This window comes from Nicotiana sylvestris, chromosome 3 (assembly GCF_000393655.2).
Source record: "Nicotiana sylvestris chromosome 3, ASM39365v2, whole genome shotgun sequence".
NCBI classification, from domain to species: Eukaryota; Viridiplantae; Streptophyta; class Magnoliopsida; order Solanales; family Solanaceae; genus Nicotiana; species Nicotiana sylvestris.
The window spans coordinates 56,129,658-56,139,899 of NC_091059.1; the positions used below are offsets into that span (position 1 = coordinate 56,129,658).

At 37.3% G+C, this 10,242-nt stretch overlaps 1 long non-coding RNA gene across 1 annotated transcript; it reads left to right on the forward strand.

The window, feature by feature from the left end:
• The first annotated feature begins 4,430 nt into the window (after nt 1-4,430).
• On the forward strand, nt 4,431-6,628 carry LOC138888715 (uncharacterized). Its single transcript, XR_011405984.1, has 3 exons — nt 4,431-4,482; nt 4,825-4,893; nt 6,528-6,628. It is a non-coding gene; the product is annotated as an uncharacterized lncRNA (long non-coding RNA).
• The last annotated feature ends 3,614 nt before the right edge of the window (nt 6,629-10,242 follow it).

Genomic DNA, 10,242 nt, shown 5'->3' on the forward strand with positions numbered 1-10,242 from the left:
TAGACTTTAAGAAAAGTGGATGATTGTGATCAATTTGAAGATTTCCAGCCGATTCTCCCATGGCTGTTGAAACCCTAGAATTCGAAGTTCAACTATGGTTTCCTAATCAATCTCGAAATCCTCTGCTCTAATCTAGGACCGGTTGCTCTAATACCATGTCTGTGATTTCATCCATTGATTAGAATTGAGATGTGAATTGAGAAGGAGTGAAGAGGAAAAAAGAGGAACTCAAATTGTATTTCTCAATCTCTATTCATTGGTACAAATACAAAATATCTGTCTACTAATAGAGTACATAACCGACTCTTTTAATGTAAGTGGGAAATGACCAAACTACCCTAACTCACTCACTAGTCTCCAATACAAGTGCAGAACTTGGCTGCCGCACAGGCTGGTTTTGACGGACAAAAAATCACGCCCCTGACACTAAAGAAGAGAGAAAATGAAAAAGGAAGTTGGAGAACATACGCAAAATGGTCTGCCTCGAATGTTTTATACAATGGACATATATAGGCCATGATATGCATTAGGGGTGTACAAACCAAACCGGAAAACTGCACCAAACTGAAAAATCAAACCAAACCGATTAAAAAATCCGACTAGGTTTGGTTTGATTTGGTTTGATATTGAGTAAAAAATCCCGAACCAAACCGACATATAAATATATAATTTTTATATATACTTTTAAGATTTTATATAGAATTTTTTTTAAAAATATCTAGAAATATTTGGAATTCTCTTACGGGATATAATATTTAATAAAATATGAAGTGCTCCATATTTATTAACATTAAATAATAGAGTATATGACAACTTTCTTATCAAGTGTTATTGAAATGCGTCAATCTCTTTATTTTTTTCATATTCATATGTCAAGATCTGTTAAATTCTTATATCTTTTTCAATTTGAAGTGGTTATTATTATTTAAGATCATATTGATTTTTATATTTAATTACTATTTGGTTAATCTTGAAAGTGTACATCAACATTATTGTCAGATGGATTAAAAAAATAACTATCATATGTTACTAAGTAAATTCTCCCATAAGAATATTTAATAGTATGTTTGTCAATTTTTTAAATTTTCATTAAACATATATTTATTTATCAAAAATTTAACAACGTAAGATTGAAATAATATTTATAGTAACAAAAAATCCGAAAAAATTTAAAAAACCCGCCAAAACCGAACCAATCCAAACCGATATAGTTAGTTTGGTTTAGTTTTGATAAAAACGAACCAAACCGATCTATATACACCCTAGTATGCATGCCCTATACTTGTGAAACCTGTCCAAAGCGTCCCTTAAGCTTGGACGTTTGGCCAGGTAGTAAGTGTGTGGGATATAGTTACTGTGGGCGTTGAGACAACATTAAATTCTACAACTATCACTTAAATTTATCTATTACTATCTTGTTAATTTCGACTTCTTCAATGTAATAAATAATGGTTATTCAGTTCTTACTAATTTAATCCTTTCATGCAGGTCATTAATGCTCCAGGAGAAGGGCCTTCTACTACGATAAAATTTTAGGGAAGAGAATGTTGTAGCTGACGCCCTAGCTAAGGAAGCAAAAAAGATAAAAACAAGTAATTTCACCCAAAGAAGGACCAAGATGCTAGCCGAACCACCATTTTGTGTACAAGAACTTTTGCCAAGGGATATGAGTGGGGAAAGCTTATGTTCGAAGAAAATGTCTAGCTCGTTATGTAATGTGTTTAAAGCACTAGGGAAACTAAATATTACAAATGATGATAGCTCTTTGCAAGAGGTATATGTACCCCAAATATCACTATGGCATGTAATATGCAAGACCTTATCTAGTCATATTATATCATATCATATTATACTAAAAGTAAGAAGCTCCTACTTTCAAAGTTGAATTACAATCATATCCTTCAAAAATTAGGTAACCATTTTATACTTGAGCCAAAAAAATGACTTTCCAATATTACAACTTTTATTTTTTTCTTTTCAGACGCGTTTGCTTTTCCCATTAAAGAATAATTATTATTGCAACTCCAATCTTTCATATTCCTCACTGCAATTCAAAACTGCTGTAATTGGTATCACCTAATAATGATTCTTAAAAACTGTCATTTATGACAAAAACCAAAGGATGGACAAAGTGTATTTAACATAAAATGAAAAATGCCAACCTTCACGGCCATATCAATTGGCTTACGTATTATTCTCCAAACACAATAATCATGGGAAAGGCTTCTAATATTTTCTCTATAATCATTATCAAGAAGAGGATAAAGGAAGCTGCTGCACAACCTGGAAGATTTTCTGCATATGATCGCTTTGACATTTGAGTAATGTTAGAATTATTTGCATAATCATATTTGAGTTGTTTTTCTTGTATTTAGGTAATTGATTATTACTTTTTAGTTGTCTATTTCTGTTCACTTACCTCAATTTTATTTCATTTGTCAATATAGGATAATTCTTATAGGAATGATAATTGTGTATGTATTGTTCAAGTATTCTTCGTACCTACATCTTTTTGTAAGACAATAAATTATACAATCTTTTTTTTTTCGTTTTTTTCGTAGTGCCGTTATTATTTGCTTGTTTAATTTTGATTTTGGTGATTTTGTAGCATAGCAATTTTGTAAGTTTAATTTTCTTAATTACTCAACTTTAATTGTTTGTTTCTTCCCTCTTCAATGGTTATAATATTTTTACATTATAGTTCTTTTTTACATTCTTCATTACACTCTATACAGGTGCACAACAAAGTATCTATGGTGGCAAACTTGAACACGCACGAAATATCTGTGGTTCCTATGATCGTACTGTTGTTATATATATATATATATATATATATATATATATATATATCATAAATTTTATCATCTTCTATATTTTTTTTTAATACAAAAATTTTTACTTGAAAACTTATGAGATACCTAATATTTAAATTCTCATCGAAAAATTAATTTGTATAAATCATTCTCTAATCTACGGAACTGTTATTCGTGAAGTGCGACTAATAAAAATATCAAAATACGATTAGCGTGTTAAAATTATTGATATTATTGTTAAAATTTGTGATGATCCAAAATGTCATCTTTAAATTAAATAATCATCCCGGTGTTTTAAGACCTTGAAAAGCGCTATCAATAATTTCTCAACTTGCGTGCACAGTCCGTATAATTTTTCGGAAGGTTTTTGTATGAAAATGGATTAAATTATGAATTAGAGCTTTAAAATTCGACTGAGTTGACTTCGGTCAACATTTTGAGCAAACGAACCCGGATCTAAGTTTTGACCATTACGGTAGTTTCGTATCGTGATTTGGGACTTGTTCATATGCCCGAAATCGAATTCGGAGGTCCATAGATCAAATTATCACCATTTAACGGAATCTAGAAATCTAAGGCTAAAGACTTCTTAAGTTTGAACGGAGATTTGACTTTTGAGCAAACGACCACGGAATGAAATTTTGATGATTCCAATAGTTTCGTATGATGATTTTGGTCTTATGAGCATGTTCGGATTTGGATTTGGAAGTCCATAGGACAATTCGGCGCATTTTGGCGAAAGTTGGAAAATAAAAGATTTTTGGAAAAGTTTGACCGAGAGTTGACTTTTTGATATCGGGGTCGGAATCCGATTCTGAAAATTGGAACAGCTCCATTATGTCATTTATGACTTGTGTGTAAAATTTGAAGTCATTCTGGATTGATTTGATCTTCGGCACAAAAATATAGAAGTTGGAAAATTTGAAAACTCATAATTCAATTAGATGCGCGATTCGTAATTTCGGTGTTGTTTGATGTGGTTTGAAGCCTTGATTAAGTTCGTATTGTATTTTGGGACATGTTGGTATAATTGGTTAAGGTCCCGAGGGCCTCGAGTGGATTTTGGAAGGTTAACGGAATGGAAATCGGACAAAAAGGGTTGCTGGAATTTCTGCTACAGAAGCTGTCTTGGACAGCAACTGTGCAATCGTGGAGCCTATTTCGGAAGCATATATATCAAAATACATAAGGAAACTGTAAATTTACAAAAGATGAAAGTTGTAGCCCTTGCATTCTAGTTTTCGGAAAGCTAAACCATTAATTATTTGGATAGTTGTACAGAAAGTTATGGTCGATTGAATAAGGATTGGTAAAGTTGTTTTGAAATTTTCCAGAAATGTTTGATGCGAGGAGGCTACTTTGGATGCTTATATCTCGAAATCTATAAAGAATCTGAAAATGTGCAAAACACAAAAGTTGTAGCCCTTGCATTCTAGTTTTCAGAACATTAAACCGTTCGACATTTGGACATTTGTACAGAACGTTATGATCAATTGAATAAGGGCTGGTAAAGCTGTTTCTAGTAGACTTTTAGTGACGAAAATGGCTTTTAGTGACGGTGGGCAGAAACATTTAACCACAAAAATCAGTCACTTTGCCATTTCATTTTTGAATTTCTGGAGCTCGGTTCTTGGACGATTTTGGGCGATTTTCACGTGAAAACATTGGGGTAAGTGTTCCTTATCCTATATTGATTATATTTCATGATTCCATATGCATTTACATCATGAATCCATGAATTTATGGAAGAAAAATCAGATTTTTAGCCAAATTTTACAAAAATGAAAATTAAGATTTGAAAGCCAATACGATATCGGAATTTAGTAATTTTGGTATGGTTGGACTCGTGGCTGAATGGGTTGTCGGATTTTGTGAGTTTCGTCGGATTCCGAGACGTGGGCCCCACAAGCGAATTTTAGTGCAATTTCGGATTTTTAATGAAAAATGTAGAATTTCATATGGAATTAATTCCTATAATTTTTATTGACTGAATCGAATTGTTTATGACTAGATTTGAAAATTTCGAGCACGAATCACGAGACAAAGGCTCGTTGGAATTTTGAATTGGTTGCAAAGCGAGGTAAGTGTTTGGTCTAACCGTAGCTTGAGGGATTAGGAGTTGTGTCTTATTTGCTAAATGTTAATTGTGGAGTACGACGTATAGGCATGGTGACGAGTATCTATACATTGGTGTCAAGCATGCCCGTGAGTCTTGTATTATAATTGTTATGACTCTGTTGTGGTTTATTGCGCTTCATATATTATTATCACCATTGTTCCCTTGCCGGAATGTTTGTTTGATATTATTGTTCCCTTGTCGGGATGTTTGTTTTGATAGTATTGTTCCCTTACCGGGATGTTGTTGAAATATCATTGTTCCCTTGCCGGGAAGTTGTTATATTGCTCTTGTTCCCTTGCCGGGATTCCTTGTGATTATTGTTGGCTTGTAACTGGGAGCGGGTGGTACGCCTACCACAAGATATAATGAAATGGGAGCGGGTGGTACGCCTACCACAAGATATAATGAAATGGGAGTGGGTGGTACGCCTACCACAAGATATAATAAAATGGGAGCGGGTGGTACGCCTACCACAAGATATAATGAAATGGGAGCGGGTGGTATGCCTACCACAAGATATAATGAAATGAGAGCGAGTGGTACGCTTACCACAAGATATAATAAAATGGGAGCGGGTGGTACGCCTACCACAAGATATAATGAAATGGGAGCGGGTGGTACGCCTACCACAAGATATAATAAAATGGGAACGGGTGGTATGCCTACCACGAGATACATGAAATGGGAGCGGGTGGCATGCCTACCACTAGATACATGAAATGAGAGCGGGTGGCACCCCTGCTACGAGATACAGGAAATGGGATCGGGTTGCACGCCTGCAACAAGATGTGAAAAGAAAGTGAAATCTGTCTTTGTTTTTCTTATTCTTGTTAGTCGTTGGATTTTGATTCTTTTATAATTCTCTTGATATTCTGTTTTTACTTTTTTTTATATATGTTCAATACTCCAAATTTCAACAATTGTTACATTTTTAACTCAATTGATTTCTCAACTAAATTTTTCTTAAACCGTTTGAGGTTGTACTTTACTTAAAAAGGAATTTCTCCTATGTTTTGATTATTGATTTCTCGTATTAAAGGTAATGATTCATTTGATATTGTACTTTAATTGAAAAGGGTATGTTCTTTATCAAATGATTTTTAAAAATAACTTCATCTTTTCTAGTTGATTTCCTAATTGGGTTGGAAGCTGTACTCTACTTTATGTTAAGTGAATGAGGCGTCACAAGGTGACCTTTACTCGAAAGAATTATATTCGAAAGATGCTTATTTGAAAGATATTTATTTAAAGGAAATATATTCGAAATATATTCATTGAAAAGCATATTATCTTAGAGATTATTATTTGAAGGATTTATAGGCGAAAGATTTATATTTGAAGGACTTGATAAATTGATTGCACTTGTATCTATTATTTGTTGAGAAATATTTATGGTGTTCTTGTTGCCTGCTATTTATATCACTGGTTGATCATTGTTGCCATCATTGTTATCTGCTTCCTATTATTTTTGTATGCTATATTGCACAGGTATATTTGGTAGTCTGGTCCTAGCCTCGTCACTACTTCGCCGAGGTTAGGCTAGGCACTTACCATCACATGGGGTCGGTTGTGCTGATACTACACACTGTGTGCAGATACTGATACCGGAGTGCTTGGACCACAGTGAGGGTGTTGTCTTCAGCCCACACAGGCGACACGAGGTTGTCCTGCAGACGTCCGCGGGCCTTGGCGTCACCTCCTAGCTCTTTCTTTTATCCTGTTTCCTTTACTCACTTCAGAAGCAGTGTTTATTTTATCTTTTAGACTTTGTATGTAGTATTCATAGACCGTCTGTGAAGTTGTGACACCAAATTCTGGGTAGAGTTGTATTTAGACTTCCGCAGTTTGTATTAAGATAAATCATCAGATTTTGTCTTCTGCTTAATTATTTTCGCTATTTGCATGATATCTACTCATCAGTGATAATGGTTTAAAACTGAAAAAGGTTAAGTAATTAGGATAATTTGGCTTGGCTAGCTTTCACCAGTAGGCGCCATCACGGCTCTCGAGGGGGTAAAATCCGGGTCGTGACAAGTTGGTATCAGAGCTCTAGGTTACATAGGTCTCACAGTTCACACACAAGCTTAGTAGAGTCTGAGGGATCGGTACAGAGACGTCTGTATTTATCCCCTAAAGGCTACGGAGTTAGGAAAAACTTCACATTTATTCTTTCCTATCGTGCGATTTGGTTTCTCAATGCTAATTGAATTTCTATTCTGTTCTTTTGCAGATGGCGAGAACATGTGCTTCCTCATCCACTGACCAGCAGCCCGATCCCCCAGTAGCAGCTTCCACTAGGGGCAGAGGGCGAGGGCGAGGTCGTGCTAGAGGCCGAGGTAGGGGCAGAGCTCAGCACAGAGCAGCAGTACCAGCGGCGGAGCCTCAAGTTGACTTTGATGATGAGGTTCCGACCCCAGCAGTTCCGGTGGGCCCAACTTAGGTCCCATAGGGGTTTATTGCTACCCTAGTACTCCAGGATGCTCTGGTCCATCTAGTGGGCCTTGTGGAGAGTATCACCCGGGCAGGCTTGCTTCCTGTAGCCCCAGCCGTCTTTAAGGCTGGAGGAGGAACCCAAATTCCTGCTACTCGCACTCTGTAGCCGGTAGCTCCCCAGTTTCAGACTCTAGCAGTTCAGCCGGGCGTGGTAGCTCAGACTGACAATGGAGCAGTTATGTCTACCGATGCTTTGTGGAGATTGGACAGGTTCACCAAGCTCTTCACTACTACTTTCAGCGATACATCTTCTGAGGATCCCCAAGATTATCTAGACAACTGTCATGAGGTTTTCAAGAACATAGAGATAGTTGAGACCAATGGGGTCGATGTTGCTACTTTTCGCTTGTCTGGATCCGCCAAGACTTGGTGGAGAGACTATTGTTTGGCTAGACCAGCCCGATCGCCAGCTTTGACTTGGGAGCAATTTACTCAGCTATTTCTGGGGAAGTTTCTCCCTATTACTCAAAGAGAGATCTATCGGAGGCAGTTTGAGCGTCTCCAGCAGGGTTCTATGACTGTTACTCAGTATGAGACCAGATTCATCGACTTGGCCCGTCATGCACTTATCATACTTCCCACCGGGAGAGAGAGGTTGAGGAGGTTTATTGAGGGACTTATTCAGCCGATTCGACTTCAGATGGCCAAAGAGACTAGGAGTAAGATTTCTTTCCAGGAGGCGGCCAATGTGGCCAGGAGAGTTGAGATGATTCTATCGCAGAGAGGTGGTCAGGGGTCTAACAAGAGGCCTCGTCATTCAGGCCGATTCAGTGGTACCTCGTCTGGAGGTAGGGATTCATATGATAGAGGCCACCCTCCTAGACATTTTCAGTCAACACTTTAGGTTTCTCACGGTACTTCAGGTGGTCGTGGTTCCCATATGCAGTATTCTGATCAGCAACCCTACAGTGCACCACCAGCTCCTATCAGTGCACCGCTGCTTTAGAATTTCCAGGGTCGTCAATCCTAGCAGCCGAGGGCTTGTTTTACTTGTGGCGACACAAGGCACATTGCTAGGTATTGCCCTCGAGCACCAAGTGGCTCTCAGCATCAGGGTTCTCGTGCCATAATTCAGGCACCGAGTGTTCCACAGCCCGCCCAGCCAGCTAGAAGTGGGGGTAGAGGTATTAGAGGTGGAGCTCAGGCCACTAGAGGTGGAGGCCAGCCAGCAGCAGGCCGTCCCAGAGATATAGTTCAGGGTGGTGGGGCCCAGCCCCGATGTTTACCAGCCAGGCTCGAGGCTGAGGCTTCCGATGCAATTATCACAGGTACTATTCTAGTTTTTGGCAGAGGTGCTTCAGTTTTGTTTGATCCAGGGTCTATGTACTCCTATGTGTCATCTTATTTTGCACCGTATCTAGTCATGTCTATGAGACTTATTTGAAAATTCTTGTATGAATATCTCTGTGCATAATTTGCCAAATTGTATTGTAATTATTGAGTTTTAGCCTACAAGGTGTGTGCCCAAGTGGCGTTAAATTGTGAATCGTTAATTTGGGTAAGTAATTATGAGGTCTTCATGCTATATTGTTAGTAAAGTGAAAGCGTAAAACAAGAATTTTGTTAACATGAGGTTAATTGGTGATGTTGTAATCTATTATGAACAACTATTAAGACCAGAGATGTGATTGTGATGCTTTGTCGGGTTGTGGAAAATGTTGTCAGGAGTTGTTTTGGTATTACTCTGACAGGTGGATAGTCCCAATTACAGGGAAGACTCTGTCGAAATTTCTGAAAATTTTGGGAGTTAGAAAAATTTGGGATATTGAGATGTGCAAAGAAAGAGATAAGTTACATTATGTGTTTGAAGACGGACTCTACTTCTAATTTAAGGACATATGACCCTAAGTGGGGGAGAATGTAATACCCCGTATTTGATGGGTGCATAAGCACGAGTTGCTATAGCCAGTCGGAACTAATATCGTGTGTTGATGTGAAAATCGGACCTTTCTAGAAATGATTGGAGTGTAAGAAATTTGGTCTTAAAGTTTACAAATATGGATAAAGGAGATGATCTCAATTGAAATGGTGTTGTTGGACTTATATTGAATGCGGTAATATGGGATCAACCGCGAGTATATGTGTAAAAGTAAAATCACCAATTTGGAAACCTCAGAATAATTCTTAGTACGTTCGAGGACGAACGTTTGTTTTAGAGGTGGAGAATGTGATGACCCAAAATGTCATCTTTAAATTAAATAATCATCTCGGTGTTTTAAGACCTTGAAAAGCGCTATCAATAATTCCTCAACTTGTGTGCACAATCTGTATAATTTTTCGGAAGGTTTTTGTATGAAAATGGATTAAATTATGAATTAGAGCTTTAAAACTCAACTGAGTTGACTTTGGTCAACATTTTGAGCAAACGAACCCAAATCTAAGTTTTGACCATTACGGTAGTTCCGTATCGTGATTTGGGACTTGGTCATATGCCCGAAATCGAATTCGGAGGTCCATAGATCAAATTATCTCCATTTAACGGAATCTAGAAATCTAAGGCTAAAGACTTCTTAAGTTTGAACGGAGATTTGACTTTTGAGCAAACGACCACGGAATGGAATTTTGATGATTCCAATAGTTTCGTATGATGATTTTCGTCTTAGGAGCATGTTCGGATTTGGATTTGGAAGTCCATAGGACAATTCGGCGCATTTTGGCGAAAGTTGGAAAATAGAAGATTTTTGGAAAAGTTTGACCGAGAGTTGACTTTTTGATATCGGGGTCGGAATCCGATTCTGAAAATTGGAACAGCTCCATTATGTCATTTATGAATTATGTGTAAAATTTGAAGTCATTCCGGATTGATTTGATATGTTT